This window comes from Natator depressus, chromosome 5 (assembly GCF_965152275.1).
Source record: "Natator depressus isolate rNatDep1 chromosome 5, rNatDep2.hap1, whole genome shotgun sequence".
Taxonomy (NCBI): domain Eukaryota; kingdom Metazoa; phylum Chordata; order Testudines; family Cheloniidae; genus Natator; species Natator depressus.
The window spans coordinates 101192013-101204345 of NC_134238.1; the positions used below are offsets into that span (position 1 = coordinate 101192013).

The 12333-nt window shown below is 42.5% G+C and overlaps 1 protein-coding gene across 1 annotated transcript in view; it reads left to right on the top strand.

The window, feature by feature from the left end:
* The first annotated feature begins 908 nt into the window (after positions 1 to 908).
* JAK2 (Janus kinase 2) overlaps positions 909 to 12333 on the top strand; it is a 164026-nt gene continuing 152601 nt past the window's right edge. Inside the window, exon 1 of the mRNA XM_074953318.1 lies at positions 909 to 979. The gene's annotated coding sequence lies outside the window, so the exon portion shown is untranslated. The remainder of the gene's footprint in view (positions 980 to 12333) is intronic.

Sequence of the window (12333 nt, forward strand, 5' to 3'; positions counted from 1 at the left end):
CACCCCAAAATCTCTGCCTCAGGTTGGAACCCCCTCCTGCACCCAAACTCCCTCCCAGAGCCTGCATCCCCAGCCCCTGCCTCCCCTCCCACACCCAAACTCCCTCCCAGAACCTGCACCCCCATCCCCTGCCCCAGCCCTGAGCCCCCTCCTGCACCCCAAACCCCTCATCCCAGCCCTACCCCAGAGCCCACAGTCTGCACTTTCTCCCCCCCCAGCCCTGAGCCCACTCCTGCACCCCAATTCCCTGCCCCAGGCTGGAGCCCCTCCTGCACCCTGAACCCCTCATTTCTGGCCCCACACTGGAGCCCTCACCCCCTCCCACACCCCAACCCCCTACCCCAACCCAGTAAAAGTGAGTGAGGGTGGGGGAGAGCAGGCCACGGAAGGAGGGGGGACTGGAGTGAGCAGGGGCGGGGCAGGGGGATGTGGGTTTTGTGCAATTAGGAAATTGGCCGCCGCAGAGCCCCTGTCTGCGGGCCCTAAACCCTTCCCCGGCAGAGACACATCCCCGCCTCCCACAGCGCCTCCGGCCCGCTCCCCTTTGCTCCGGGAGCGCCTCTCCCACCCGGGCTTCTTCCCTGGGGTCCCCATCGCCTCTCCTGGGCGGGGTGCGCCCCACAGAGCCCTCTGCTCCAGGGGGCCCCTCTGGCCTCGCTGCCGCGGGCTCTGCTCCCTGCTGGCAGCTGCGCGGGGAGATCCGCCGGGCCCGCCCGGCTGTGGGTGTGTGCTGGCGGCGGCGGGCGGGGGGAGAGCCCGGTCCTTGGCTCCTCCCTCCGCCGGAGCCTGCTTCTTCCCCAGCCTCTACGTGATGACGCGCCGGTGACTCGCCGGGGCCCCTGGGCACAGGCCTGTCGAGCCCAGCGCCGCGAGCCGGCCCCCGAGCCCGCGCCAGGGTCCCGCAGCGCAGCGCGGCCGGCCAGCCCCGGGGGCGCCGCTTCCCGCTGCGGCTCGCGCGGAGGGAGCCAGGCGCCGCGGGGTGAGTAGCCAGCGGCGCGGCGCGGCCAGGCACCCGGCTCTCGTCTCTGTCCCCCCGGCACAATGCAGCCCGTCCGACGGCCCGCGGGAAGGCGCTCGGGGAGCAGCGGGGGGAAGGAGAGGCGGCGGCGGGGGCGTGAGCGCAGTTGTGCATCGAGAGAGCGAACTTCTTGCAGCGAGCTGGAAGCCCCTCTCCAAACGGGCTCGTGTGTGTTGAACATCCAAAGGAGTCGTAACGATGTAGCATACATAAAATCTGTAGAGGTGCCTGAGTGTGGTTTTTACATCTTTCCGGAAAGAGATCTTAAAAGGGGGGGAAAAAAAGGGGGGGGGATTTATCCCCCTTTGTAATTGCAATTGTTTGGTTTAGGCTTTAGCTGCAGAGTGAGGGAGAGAGATGAGGAATGTTTCTACTAAGCAGGAAAGGCCTCTCCTCCTCTTTTCGGATGGTGTGTATGTAGTTCGCTTGAATCTCTGTCGTGTGCATAAATAATACACCCAACAACTACCTGATGTACTTTTGTGTGAGAGATTTATCAGTGCCTGACAAATGTAGGGATTTGTTTGCCTCTTTCTGCCTGTTGCGCCTCAGGGAGGATAATAAAATATTAATATTGGACTTTAAATGGAAATAATTTTGTTGGGGCTTCCTTGTGTGGAGGTATTTGAATCTTCATTTGGCTGATGTGATTTTTTTTTATTTTTTTTTGGTAAATAGCTTACTTTGGAACCATATAGTTCCCTCAGATATGGGTTTATGTGGCTTAATAATTCTTATTTTCAGGAGATAAGGGTTTTGGGGAGAGGAAGGTACCTTTTATGTGCAGTCCTGTATTACTGAGGTGTCTAATTGGCAAACCAAAATGATTAAGTAGTAATCTCTTCTTCTCTCTGTCTGTTGGTAAAGGGAAATGGATTGCCCTGTCCCTGATATTAGTAAACTATTAGCTGTCACAGTGGGCTTTTCTTTGTGGTCTGCTGAGCAGAGAGGACTGTTCAAGAATAACTGGAGTCTGAGAAAATTGTGTTGGCGACGCTGGTTTCATAATTGGTTTTGAACAGATTAGCTGTTGAGCCATCGGTAAGTTTTCTGACGTCTTGTGCCAAGCTTTCTCCCTCCCCATTCTCAGCCATCAGATTTAATGCATGTATGGCCTTCGTGTGTTATAAAATATATTTATACTTGTATGTTAGGAAAAGTAGGGAGAAAGAGGTAGCTCTATAGAGAGAGGAAGAGGGCAGATTCTGACAGATGACATTGACTGGCTTCTTTTCCTGCCCCAAGCTGCCTGGTAATTACAATATGTGTGATGCTGCTGTGGTCTGACTTAGGTCTTTTCTTCCCTGCTTTGGATAATGGGATGGTGGTGTGAGGGCCAGGTAGGATACAGGCGTTGCCATCATGGATCAGAACAAATAGTCTATTCTGTTTCTGGTGATGACTGGTACCAGTTGATTCGGAGTAAGGTTCTAAAACCCCTGTAATGGACAATTACACAGTAAAGAGCCTCACTGGTAAGAGTAGGAAGGAATAATAATGCTAGTCAATAGCTTTTGGCTCTCCCCAGAGAAGGAGTGGGAAGGGATTTTATTGCTGAACTGTTTGCAGGGCTTTTTTTCATTTTTTGTAAATGCCAATGACAATATAGGGAAGTTGTGTTTGGGAGGGGAAATTTTAATCAGCAGGAAGCTTGCACAAAGTTGCAATAGATGGGTTAACATTCTTGAGAGATGCATTAGATTATTGTGTAGGGCAGTAAAAGGGAAAATGAAAGGAGGCTAATGCTGTTGCTCTTGCTCCTCCTTCTCCTTACTTGCTGTCATTAGGAGAGTGGTGGATAGAATAATGTAGGAGTTGAAATATGCTATGTGGAATAGCTGCTTTCAAACGAGGTGGAAAAAAACTCTTATGCACAACCACAGAGTATGACGTAAAGGAAGCTAGTTGTGGTAGCAGCTGTACTGTTTCTTTACTCATTTGTCAGTATCAGTGAGGATAGTTAATCTGAATCCAGTTCTGTTTCTCTATAAGTCTCTAAGCTTTATATCTTAGCCTGGGGGCATATGAGATTTTTACATGTAACTAAAAAGAAAAATTCATGTTTTTATGATTATATCTGCACTAATTTCAGTGGACTCTGTGGGTGCAGGGTTCTACCCCATGGTTCTCAGCACAGGATCAGGGCCAATGAGGCTACTCATCTGAGTAAGACAAGTAGGATTTGGCTCAGAGTTTCAGTTCAGGATCATGTTTGTATTTTTCCCATTAGAGTCATTGGTTCACACACAACTTCTCTAGTTCTTTCTATAATTTAATTTTTCTTGAATATTTGGGCATGGCATTTGCAGATTATTCCATAAAGTGTATTTGTATCTTCGGAAACTTTAAAAGCAAAACTAAAGTAAATAAAAATACTGAGACTTACAAAAAGACACTACTGTGCATTCAGTATTTTCATCTGAGGATTTTTAATATGTGTATTTTATTAGATATGTATAAAATAACATTTTGCTGGATGGTATAACATTCCACAGAGCATCTTGTGTCCTTCATCATTAAGGCAAATGCAAGTTACCATGCAGGACCAGACCATTGGTCCGTTCGTTAAGTCTGACAGCCTGTTGCTTGCAATGGGCAGTACCTGGCTGATGCTGAAAAGAGAGGTGATTTTTCCCAACCCTCCATATTGAACTTGTCTAGTTATGCAATGCTGAGCATGAGGGGAAATGTTGTATAACAGATGAACAGACTAAAGACTAAAAAAAGAAAAGGAGGACTTGTGGCACCTCAGAGACTAACAAATTTATTTGAGCATAAGCTTTCGTGAGCTACAGCTATGGCCCGAATGCTGCCCCAGCAAGTGTGCCGCCCCAAGCACCTGCTTGCTTTGCTGATGCCTAGAGCCGGCCCTGCTTGGACGGTACGCTGTCACCACCAAGTGATTTAGACAAAGAATCAGGAAAAGGACCACTTGGAATTCCTGTTTTCCCCAACATATCCCCCCAAGTCCTACACCCCCTTCCTGGGGAGGCTTGAGAATAATATACCAACCAAATAGGGAAATCAGATTCCTAAAAAAACAGAACTTTATTATAAAGGAAAAAAGAGTAAAAGAAGCACCTCTGTAAAATCAGGATGGAAGATAACTTTACAGAGTAATCAGATGCAAAACACAGAGGATTCCCCTCTAGGCAAAACTTCAAAGTTACAAAAAAAACAGGGATAAACCTCCCTCTTAGCACAGGGAAAATTCACAACTTGAAAACAAAAGGTAATCTAACGCGCCATTCCTTATTTACTTACTCTTTTTGCAACATTGAGACTCACTTTAGGATGGTTTATAGGAGAAGGAGTTTTCTGACCTGGTGCTTCTCTGCTTCCCAAGAGAACACACAAACAAAGAGCACAAACAAAGCCCCCCCCCCACCCCAGATTTGAAAGTATCTTCTTTCCCCATTGGTCCTTTTGGTCAGCTGCCAACCAGGTTATTTGAGCTTCTTAACCCCTTTCAGGTAAGGAGGAATTCTAGGCTACCCTTAGCTATATGGTTATGACAGTCTACCATTGTGGTGCTCATTTGCCTGGCTTTATTAAAGTTCCATGTTTTTTTCTAGTCTTTAACTTAAATGATTGTCATCGGCAATTTTTGCCAGTTCACTGTTCACCCTTTTTCCCAGACTGCTGAAAAGTGTCTTAAACAACACCAACCCAGTGCAGGACATTGGACCACCCCACTGTTAATCTTTTGCTGTGCTGAAAACTGGTCATTTAGGTCCCAATCCTGAAAACATTTACACACATGCATAAAGTTTGCAGTTTCTAATCTATGCCCGTACTTTGGTTCTTACTCCCATGACTACTCGGTTACCTTAAGAGTCTCTGTTGTGAGATTTTGTTAAAGACTTTTTGAAAATCCAATTAAATTATTTCAGCTAGTTCTCCTTTATCCACTATTTTGTTGAACTGTTCAAGAATTGTAGTAGATTTTAGAGGCAAGATATCCTTTCACAGGTGATGTGCTGGTTTGTCCATATCATATTGTGTCCATCTGAATGTTTTATCATTCTGTTTCTAATTATTGTTTCAGCCAGTTTTCCTAGTATTGAAGTAATAATATAATCTAGCTCTTATATAGTGCCTTTCTTCAATAGATTTCAAAGTGCTTTACAAGTAGGTCAGTAGCATTATCCTTATTTGACAGGTGAGGGAAACTGAGGCACAGAGTAGTGAAGTGCCTTGCCCAAGCTTATCCAGCAGACCAATGCAGAACCAGGAATAGAACCCAGGTCTCCTGGGTCCCAGTCCAGTGTTCTATCCACCGATCATTGGAACTGAGTTGTGCAAATATTTATTCTTTTGAACTCAGTGGAACATGAGTAAAGTTATTCATATGCATAAGTTTTTGAATGATCATATCCGTAGACTTTACTACCCTAAAAGTCAGCATAGCAGATTATGATTTCTTTAAAGGATTAATAAAGAACATTATTTTGGGTTAGAGAGCAGTTTGAGAGATGACTATTATGTAGTGCAATTATTGTTCAGAAACAGGCTGAACAAATCTGAGTTAGAAACATTTGTAGGTTTTTAATTTATTCACAGTCTCTATTTTAAAGGGGCACTGGCAAAATAAAAATAACTTAAAACCATTTTATTCTAAATTTGATACACTAAATATTGAAACTAAGATAATCTTTAAAAATTCTGATTTAAATAGTGTGCAGTATGTTTTTAATTTTTGTTCTGCATTAATTTGGGTCAGTGAAATAGACTGGTCGCTTTCAATTTGCTTACCATAAGTTTCACTTTGTATTTCTTATGCATTACTACCTTGCCACTCTTTTGGTTTCCAGCATTGCAGGGGAATGTTTAAAGATGAAAGGGAATTGTTTTAAATGTCTAATCAAGCTAGATGTTACAAAAACTAAATCTTGCACCTGTGTCACTCAGCTGACTCTCTGAGGCCTCAGTCCTGCAACTGCATCCAGGCAGGCAGCCCACTGAATTCCGTGGGACTCTGTGAAGGCCACGGGGTTGCCTGCATGGATCCAACTGTACTATCAGGGTCTAAAGTGGTATCTCAGTTTAACCAAAGTAGATAAGCCAGTCAGTCAAATTTTACTGATAATGTAGGAGAACTCTAAAATGGATAGTTGGAAAACAGCTACTGGAGTGTTCAATGAGAAGAGTTCTATGGTGAATTAAATAGAGGTTGGGGCAGTGGTGAGCTGGAGCTGGTTCGCACCAGTTCGTGCGAACCGGTGGTTAAATTCTGTAGCCGGTTTAGAACCGGTTGTTAAAGGGGTTCGGCAGACTCCAACCCACGGGCCACATGCGGCTCGCAGGACCATCCTGTCCATCCCGCCTGAGCTCTACTCACCCTGCGGTCCTTCGGCGGCACGTCCTTCAGTCGCTCCGGGTCTTCGGCGGCACGTCCTTCAGTGCCGCTGAAGACCGGGAGCGACTGAAGGAAGTGCCGCCGAAGGCCCGGAGCGACTGAAGGAACCGGTTCTTCAGCTTCTGGCAGCTCATCACTGGGTTGGGGAGAGACAGAGTGACAGAGTCAAATGAAACATAAATATAAGTGTATATTTTCTAAAGGATTCTGTCCATCATATAAAGACCAAAGGCTCTTCAGGATCCAGCCTTTTGGGTAAGCTTCACTTTTGGGATGATCTCCAGGGAGGAAAATCTAGCAAAACAAGATTAAAGTGACATGTACCGTTATATATGGTGTGGCTGGTGACCAAAGATTTTTAAAATAGATACTGTAAAATTACTTTGGTAGAAAAGAGCACCAGTAAAATTGTTTTTCTGCCAGCAATTTTCAGATCTAGAGAATTCTGAACATTTGCCAAAATTCACATGAATAATTAGTGATGCTCTTGAGTGTTTAGTGCTGTGCCTGTGAAATTTATTAGTACTGTACTATGGCTGTTTATTAGATAAAACATAAAATGGTTGCAAGGGACATTGGGCCCCCAGCTCCTTCCATTCTGCATCATGGAGCAGCGGGGCACAAGAAGGGTTATAAAACCCCAAAAGCTCATAAAGAGACATGGAACATGGCCTTTTGCATGCTTGCCCTTAACAGCACTGTGTCTCTGGGACATCATTAATCTGTGTGTGTGCATGAGGTGGGAATGGATGGATTAGAGACAGGGAGCAGCCACTCTATATAGTATGATCTCCTCATTTACCATCAGATTTTCCCCAAATGCCTACTCCAATTCTCTAGTCCACAAAGAAAAACAAAGAAAGCAAAACTTCGTATTCCTTATAAATCTAAGTGGGGGGGAGAATGACAAACTGAACTAAAAATAAACCAAACATTTCTCAAATCGCCTTTTTATATCATAGAGAAGCAAAAAAAGGCATAAACCCAACTTGTATCCTCTTTTGCAGACTGCTGCATGTTCTGTTTAGAAGTGTTTGTCACCATGCAAGTTTTCAAATGTATAAACTGTCAAGTCTTTTTCAAAATAGCTTTGAAAAATGGTCATTTTTAATTTTACGCCAGGCCCTGGCACTTTTGAAATCATTTTGTGGCACTGGCAATACAAACTAGTGTGTTTTTTCTTTTGCTCCTTGAGCAATCAATGGCTTTAATATACTATGTAATATTTAAACCAAGTATTTAATGGAGATGTGGTCAGATTCCTTAGCTACAGGTATTAGATGCCTACTACTAGCAATGGTAATCAACGCTACTGAAAACTGTTACTTTAAAAGGCACATTTGTTTGTTCATACTGAAAGGTTCTGCTTCCCAGACAGATTTTCAGATCTCTGCATTGAATAAAATGTGACTTCTTTGTGTGTGATTGATTGATATGTATGCGTTAAATGTCTTAAATTGGATACAAGGAAATTTGCTTTTAAGGTAACCTTCACTTTGGCTTGTAAAATCAGTAAACTAAGGGCTGTCATGATTGACTCACTGTTTAGTGTATATTTTCCCTTTGAGGACGGGCATGCATAACTCCCATTAAAGCTAATGAGGGTATTATGCGTATGAAGGGGAGACTGAACTGTGGATTTGTTTAAGGTTTGTTTAAAAACAATGGGCCGTGTTTTCAACTGGTAGAGCAGTTGCAGTTACTGGCATAAACACAGTGCAAGGAAGTGAAAATCCAGCTTAAGTGATAAATCAGGAGTATTTCCATTGAAGTTAATGAGTTAAACTGGTGTAAGTGAGAGCAGAATCAGTCTAGGCTGGGCTTTTTTGGGGTTGGGGTGGGGTCAGGGGGATGCCTGTACTTCTCCAAATCAGCTTTCTAAATTACTGGCAGAGCTCTTGGTCTGTTAGCCAGTCTGTTTTTCTTGCTGTCTGTGGACTTACCAATTGAATCCAAAAACATTTACTTTTTTTAAACATGAGACAATAATTTTGATTTTATTTGGGTTATTTTATAATAAAAATAAAGCAAGTATACAGAGATTCTATGAGCTTCAGTATAGAGAAAAGTAGATATTGGAATAACATGGAAAAGTGTTTGAATAGCTATAATATTTAGGGACTTAAGTCAGTAATGTACTATTTACTTGTCTACATAATGACACTCATCAGCATCCAAATCCCATTCATGCTCCTTAATATAGGATAGTTCCAGCTGCTATTAGAAGGATGTTGCAATTGGTAAAGAAGCAATTCCTTACTCGGAGCCTTTACAATAAAATAATCTAGAGCTTTGCATTATTTGATAGCTTTGCTAAAGATTGCACACTATAGTTTATTAAAAATCAGTGTATGTCCAAAAGAATTTCAACAGGTTGTCTTCATATGTTTGTTGTTGTTTTTTCTTTTTGGAGGATACTCCTCAGAAGGCCATGTCTAAAGCTTGTTCAGTCAGAGATACTGCAACATTGGTAGCTAACCTCAGGTTAGTGTCCCCTCTGCACTGACCGTGGTGCTCCAGGGGAAAAAGGGAAGCATGTTCCCTTGAGACAGGATGAATGAAAATGGATAATTAAATTTGATTTTTACATTTTTAAATGTTTTTCTTTTTAAAAATAAAACTGTTCAAATACTATTTGAAATTATGACAACTTGTGTTAAGGTCTAAATTTACTATAATCTATTAAAAGTAAATTAAAAAATTCCAGCAATTCATGTTTTGCTACCATGGTTTTAAAGAAAGTCAACCCAGTGAACTGGTGAAAGTCACTGGCTAAGCACCTGAAACCAGAGTCTGATAATGTGCTAAGCCAGCTTTTAACAGCAGTAGCCTGAGAGAGAATATTTTCTTAATTTCATTTTATTCAGCTAGTCCATCCAGTTCAATGACTAGTTCATTCAAAGTTTAAAAACGGATTGATTGGAAGTTGAAAAAGCAGGCCAAGCTTATTTTCCTCTTCCTATCTATGAATAAAAAGAGATGTGAGAACATGAGAACTGCTAGTTCTAAAACCTGGAAGGTCACGGTGATCAGAAACAGTCAGTTCAATTCACTAACTGTAGACAATACTTCCTTTGTTTAATAAATCAGTTAGCTTTAAATGCAGAACATGTTTTGATAAATTTGTTTTTTCCTGTGTATGCAGCACATTTAAGGTTGTTTTTATTTAATTAATAAAAGCTAATTTTATAATGCTGGTTTTATCCGTTTTTAATTGAATTCCAGATTTTCTTCCAGATGTAGCTTGACTCAAATCGCGGTTAGAAAAATTAATTATCAAGTAAATAAATGCATCTTTCACTATTTTCGAACATAAAGACAAAATTTAGAATCTGAATAAATATTAAGTTTAAATAAATGTGTATAGCTATAGTATATGCTCCTGAAGTACCCAATTTGATGTAAAGGCTACATTTAGGAAATCAACCATTTTTAATAGTTACCAACCAATACGAATCAACTTTTATTTAGGGAAATAACAAGAGAGTACAAATGCAAAAAATCTATGATTTAAATCAAGGTTTCCTGCTTGCTGTTTTAAATTTATAATTAACATTGGTGGTTTAAATCACTTTAAAGATTTAAATCAATCAACCCTGCCCTGAGATCAGTTGAAGTTTTTTTTTGCCCTCCTGCACTTGTTAAACCAGGGTAGTGTCTGGCTCATATTATGTATTTTGGCAGGCTTGAGCCATATTATCAAAGTGTTTTTTAAAAGCAGTTTCCAAATTGTGGTCTGCAAACCCTTTCCAATGGTGCACAGCAAACTGGACCAGCCGTATTCTTTGTTACCTCAAACCATGTGCAGGACACCTCAAGGCATTATGCTGGAGCTGGCACTATGGTCTGTTGCTCCATAAACTAATTTGTCTCCCCCACCAGCTCCTTTCTACCCGCACCTCGTGGATCACTGGAGCCAGGATGGGAAGCACCAGATGGAGGAGCAGCTCAGTGCAGCAGCAAGGAGCAGGGGCTCAGCAGGACTGTGGAAGAGAAGTGACTCAGGAGTTGGCTTATCGGGAGGCAGAGAATAGGAGTGGAGACAGTTTATTTGAAGGCCCACTTCTTGTTCCCATCCTCCCAGCAGCTGTCTCATTGGCTCCTGGATCCCCACCACTTCTCCAGTGACTGATTAACTTTCTACAGTGCTGCTGAGCTCCTGTCGCTGCCCCAGTGGATTTACCAGAGCCTCCCCATCAATCCTTCCCATTAAATAGGGGGGCAACCAGCTGCAGCAGTAGTCCCCAACTCCTCCACCTCCCCTAGCCACTCCCAGACCCAAGCAGCTCCCAGGACTACCTTCCTCCCCTTAGCAGGGGCTAGATCTACCCCTGAAGGAGAAGATGGTAGGCTCCAGATCCCCTCCAGATCAGCCTCTGAGGGTTGTCAGCTCAGCATCTATTTCTTGAGAGGCAGAAATTTGCAGCCAGGAAGTGAGGGCATTGAGGGGAAAATAGAGAGAAAAAGGTAACAACAGCAGAGTAAATAAAGCACAATTATTGTTCTACTGCCCAGGAACTTCCTGAATTTGCCAAGTGGCATTATAATTAAAAGCTATGCTAACCGCACTTTAAATATATGGATGAAGGAGAACTGATTTTCAGGATGGAGGGTGCGTAGTGGGGGGTATGGCTATTGGCCGTAGAGAGGAAACTTAGTTTGGATTTGTTTGTGGATTGTGAAATAACTGATTGTAATTGTGGGGGAGGTAAGCGGAATTGAATTTCAGTGGAGGAAAATGTCTGTTATGGGGGATGTTGATTATGAGGGGAGGCTAGAATTCATTTTGAGGTGTGGGGGATAAGAAGAATTGATGTTGCCAAGGAGGGAACTTGATTGAGAGAGGTGGCTGCTAGTTGATCTAGGGGGAAAATGGATTTTTTGAGTTGAAGGAGGCAGCAGATAGGGTGTAAAATGTTTTGAGAATGGAGGAATAGAAGAGGTGTGCAGTGCAGGAGCCAGGAAATAGGAGGGGGAAGAGAAAAGCAAAACCAGTGACAGTCACTGCATTTATTAATATTAACTGTACATGTACACGTTTGAATGCAAGCAGTTACACTAGTTGCCAGAGGGGTAATATGCAACTGCAAATCTGAGCAATCCTGAGAGGTTAGGGAAGGAGGTGGTCCATGCTGTGAAAACATGTGAGAACCCCTGTTTTGTCACATCAATACAGACAGTTGGTGATCAAGAAAATTATCCACACTTCTAGATCCATGAGGCATGGACTGAGTATGTACAGTGCCTAGCACTGTGGGTCCCCGGCCTGCCTGATGACTCTAACCCTTACCATAGTACATGTGTTAAATAATTTGTATCCGACTAGGTCTTCTTTTTGAAGTAAATGTAAACAGATCAGACCTGCAGCTACGATGTTGTTCTTTTACATGCAGTTAAATGAAAAACAAGCAGGATTTTTTGTGATCTCTCCTTTCTTGTTTGTTTTTGTAATCCAGAAGTTCCTTCCTAGATTTTTTCCCCCTTTATTTATGTTTAGAACTTTGTAATGAATGAGGAACCTTTTTGGATTATTCATTGTATCTCATTATTGATGCTGTTGATTGAATTGGTTATTATACAGTACTGGAGTTTTTATTATATTATTAATATAAAATTATACTTGTAATAATGAGAGACAATGTAGTTGCATAATCTGTAAATCAACTGGTGGCTATATAGTTTCATTGCTTTTATTTTAATGAGAGTGTAAATGTATATCTAGCTGAATAAAGTGTCTCTCTGTGAGGAAAAGTGTCTCTCTGTGAGGAAGGACAAACCTGGACATAAGTGTATTATAAAATAGCAGTACACAAGCATCTCTTGTGTGGCCTTTAATACATGTCTGAGTTAGTGAAATATGTAGTTTTTCAAAGACTGAATAGAGTATGAGCAAAATAAGCTAGAGGCTATTTTCAGTACTTCTAGTTGTTCTGAAAATCTGCGAAGTCTTCACAAA